Here is a 4,990-nt window from a genome sequence, read left to right as displayed (position 1 = left end):
AAAAACTCCAACCTATTCAACACCAACTTCAGCAAGAGGAAAACACCAACAAGTTCAGCAACTTCAGCAGGATAAAAAAAACCAACAAATTCAACAACAACTTCAGCAAGAGAAAAACACCGACAAATTCAACAACAACCTCTGCAGGATAAAATACCAACAAATTCAACAACAACTTCAGCGAAACACCAAGTTCAGCAAGAACTTCAGCAAGAGGAAAAAACTCGAATGTATTGAACAAGAACTTCAGCAGGAGAAAAACACTAACAAATTCAACAACAACTTCAGTGGGAAAAAACCAACAACTTTAACATGAAACAACAGCAATACTACAACAACAACCTCACCAGGAGAAAAGCACCAAAAAATTCAACAACAACTTCAGCAAGAGCAAAAACACCAACAATTTCAGCAACAACGTCCACAGGAGAAAAAACACCAACAAATTCAACAACAATCTCCGCAGGAGAAAAATGCACCGACAAATTCAACAACTTCAGCCAGAGCAAAACACCAACAAATTCAACAACAACTTCAGCAGGAGAAAAACACTGACAAATTCAACACCAACTTCAGCAAGAGGAAAAACTCCAACCTTTTCAACAACAATTTCAGCAAGAGGAAAACACCAACAAGTTCAACAACTTCAGCAGGATAAAAAAAACCAACAAATTCAACAACTTCAGCAAGAGAAAAACACTGAAAATTCAACATTTTCAGTAAGAGAAAAACACCGACAAATTCAACAACAACCTCTGCAGTCGAAAGAAAATCAAAAATTCAACAACAAACTCTGCAGGATAAAATACCAACAAATTTAACAACAACTTCAAGAGAAAAGCACCAACAAATTCAACAGCAATTTCTGCAGGAGAGAAAAACACCAACAAATTCAGCAAGACAGAAACACTGACAAATCCAACAACAACTTCAGCAAAATACCAAGTTCAGCAAGAACTTCAGCAAAAGTAAAAGCTCCAACAAATTCAACAACAACTTAAGCAGGAGAAAAAGCACCAACAAATTCAACAACAACTTCAGCAAGAGGAAAAAACTCGAATGTATTGAACAAGAACTTCAGCAGGAGAAAAACACTAACAAATTCAACAACAACTTCAGGGAAAAGAAACCAACAACTTTAACAGGAAACAACACCAATACTACAACAACAACCTCACCAGGAGAAAAGCACCAAAAAATTCAACAACAACTTCAGCAAGGGAAAAACACCGACAAATTCAACAGCAACTTCAGCAAGAGAAAAACACCAAAAATTCAACAACCTCAGCAAGAGAAAAACACCGACAAATTCAACAACAACCTCTGCAGTCAAAAAAAAAATCAGAATATTCAACAACAGCTTCTGCAGGATTAAAAATACCAACACATTCAACAACAAGTTCAGGAGAAAAGCACCAACAAATTCAACAACAACTTCAGCAAGAGAAACACCGACCAATCCAACAACAACTTCAGCAAAACACCAAGTTCAGCAAGTACTACAGCAAGAAAAAACACCAACAAATTCAACAACAACTTAAGCAAGAGAAAGAACACCAACAATTTCAACAACAACGTCCACAGGAGAAAAAACACCAACAAATTCAACAACAACCTCTGCAGTCGAAAAATACATCAAAAAATTCAACAACAACTTCTGCAGGATTAAAAATACTAACAAATTCAACAAGTTCAAGAGAAAAGCACCAACAAATTCAACAACAACTTCTGCAAAACACCAACAAGTTCAGCAAGAACTTCAGCAAGAAAAAACACCAACAAATTCAACAACAACGTCCACAGGAGAAAAAACACCAACATATTCAACAACAACCTCCGCAGGGGAAAAATGCACCGACAAATGCAACAAGAACTTCAGCAAGAGAACAACAACTTCAGCAGGAGGAAAACACCATCAAGTTCAACAGCTTCAGCAAGAGAAAAAAACCGACAAATTCAACAACATCTTATGCAAAAAAACAACAAATTCAATAAGAACTTCAGCAAGAAAAACACCGACAAATTCAACAACAACTTCAGCAAGAGGAAAAACTCCAACCTATTCAACACCAACTTCAGCAAGAGGAAAACACCAACAAGTTCAGCAACTTCAGCAGGATAAAAAAAACCAACAAATTCAACAACAACTTCAGCAAGAGAAAAACACCGACAAATTCAACAACAACCTCTGCAGGATAAAATACCAACAAATTCAACAACAACTTCAGCGAAACACCAAGTTCAGCAAGAACTTCAGCAAGAGGAAAAAACTCGAATGTATTGAACAAGAACTTCAGCAGGAGAAAAACACTAACAAATTCAACAACAACTTCAGTGGGAAAAAACCAACAACTTTAACATGAAACAACAGCAATACTACAACAACAACCTCACCAGGAGAAAAGCACCAAAAAATTCAACAACAACTTCAGCAAGAGCAAAAACACCAACAATTTCAGCAACAACGTCCACAGGAGAAAAAACACCAACAAATTCAACAACAATCTCCGCAGGAGAAAAATGCACCGACAAATTCAACAACTTCAGCCAGAGCAAAACACCAACAAATTCAACAACAACTTCAGCAGGAGAAAAACACTGACAAATTCAACACCAACTTCAGCAAGAGGAAAAACTCCAACCTTTTCAACAACAATTTCAGCAAGAGGAAAACACCAACAAGTTCAACAACTTCAGCAGGATAAAAAAAACCAACAAATTCAACAACTTCAGCAAGAGAAAAACACTGAAAATTCAACATTTTCAGTAAGAGAAAAACACCGACAAATTCAACAACAACCTCTGCAGTCGAAAGAAAATCAAAAATTCAACAACAAACTCTGCAGGATAAAATACCAACAAATTTAACAACAACTTCAAGAGAAAAGCACCAACAAATTCAACAGCAATTTCTGCAGGAGAGAAAAACACCAACAAATTCAGCAAGACAGAAACACTGACAAATCCAACAACAACTTCAGCAAAATACCAAGTTCAGCAAGAACTTCAGCAAAAGTAAAAGCTCCAACAAATTCAACAACAACTTAAGCAGGAGAAAAAGCACCAACAAATTCAACAACAACTTCAGCAAGAGGAAAAAACTCGAATGTATTGAACAAGAACTTCAGCAGGAGAAAAACACTAACAAATTCAACAACAACTTCAGGGAAAAGAAACCAACAACTTTAACAGGAAACAACACCAATACTACAACAACAACCTCACCAGGAGAAAAGCACCAAAAAATTCAACAACAACTTCAGCAAGGGAAAAACACCGACAAATTCAACAGCAACTTCAGCAAGAGAAAAACACCAAAAATTCAACAACCTCAGCAAGAGAAAAACACCGACAAATTCAACAACAACCTCTGCAGTCAAAAAAAAAATCAGAATATTCAACAACAGCTTCTGCAGGATTAAAAATACCAACACATTCAACAACAAGTTCAGGAGAAAAGCACCAACAAATTCAACAACAACTTCAGCAAGAGAAACACCGACCAATCCAACAACAACTTCAGCAAAACACCAAGTTCAGCAAGTACTACAGCAAGAAAAAACACCAACAAATTCAACAACAACTTAAGCAAGAGAAAGAACACCAACAATTTCAACAACAACGTCCACAGGAGAAAAAACACCAACAAATTCAACAACAACCTCTGCAGGAGAAAAATGCACTGACAAATTTAGCAACAACTTCAGCAAGAGTAAAAACTCCAACAAATCCAACAACAACTTCAGTAAGGGAAGAACGCCAACAAATTCAACAACAACTTCAGCAAGAGAAAAGCACCAACAAATTCAACAGCAACTTCTGCAGGAGAAAAATACACCAACAAATTCAACAACAACTTCAGCAGGAGAGAAACACTGACAAATTCACCAACTTCAGCAAGAAACACCGACAAATTCAACAACTTCAGCCAGAGCAAAACACCAACAAATTCAACAAAATCTTCAGCAGGAGAAAAACACTGACAAATTCACCAACTTCAGCAAGAAACACCGACAAATTCAACAACTTCAGCCAGAGCAAAACACCAACAAATTCAACAAAAACTTCAGCAAGAGAAAAACACCGAGAAATTCAACACCAACTTCAGCAAGAGGAAAAACTCCAACCTATTCAACACCAACTTCAGCAAGAGGAAAACACCAACAAGTTCAACAACTTCAGCAGGATAAAAAAAAACAACAAATTCAACACCAACTTCAGCAAGAGAAAAACACTGAAAATTCAACATTTTCAGCAAGAGAAAAACATCGACAAATTCAACAGCAACCTCTGCAGTCGAAGAAAAAAATCACAAACTTCAACAACAACCTCTGCAGGATAAAATACCAACAAATTTAACAACAACCTCAAGAGAAAAGCACCAACAAATTCAGCAGCAATTTCTGCAGGAGAAAAAACACCAACAAATTCAACAACAACTTCAGCGAGAAGAACACCGACAAATCCACCAACAACTTCAGCAAAACACCAAGTTCAGCAAGTACTTCAGCAAGAGTAAAAGCTCCAACAAATTCAACAACAACTTAAGCAGGAGAAAAAACACCAACAAATCCAACAACAACTTCAGCAAGAGGAAAAACTCCAACCTATTCAACAGAAATTTCAGCAAGAGGAAAACACCAACAAGTTCAACAACTTCAGCAGGATAAAAAAACCAACAAATTCAACAACAACTTCAGCAAGAGAAAAACACTGAAAGTTCAACATTTTCAGCAAGAGAAAAACCCCGACAAGTTCAACAACAAACTCTGCAGGATAAAATACCAACACATTTAACAACAACTTCAAGAGAAAAGCACCAACAAATTCAACAGCAACTTCTGCAGGAGAGAAATACACCAACAAATTCAACAACTTCAGCAAGGGAAAAACACCGACAAATTCAACAACAACTTCTGCAGGAGAAAAATAAACCAATAAGTTCAACAACAACTTCAGCAAGAGTAAGAACTCCAACAAATCCAACAAC

This window comes from Heterodontus francisci, unplaced genomic scaffold, assembly GCF_036365525.1.
Source record: "Heterodontus francisci isolate sHetFra1 unplaced genomic scaffold, sHetFra1.hap1 HAP1_SCAFFOLD_345, whole genome shotgun sequence".
Classification (NCBI taxonomy): Eukaryota; Metazoa; Chordata; class Chondrichthyes; order Heterodontiformes; family Heterodontidae; genus Heterodontus; species Heterodontus francisci.
Note: the sequence above shows the minus strand (reverse complement) of the source record.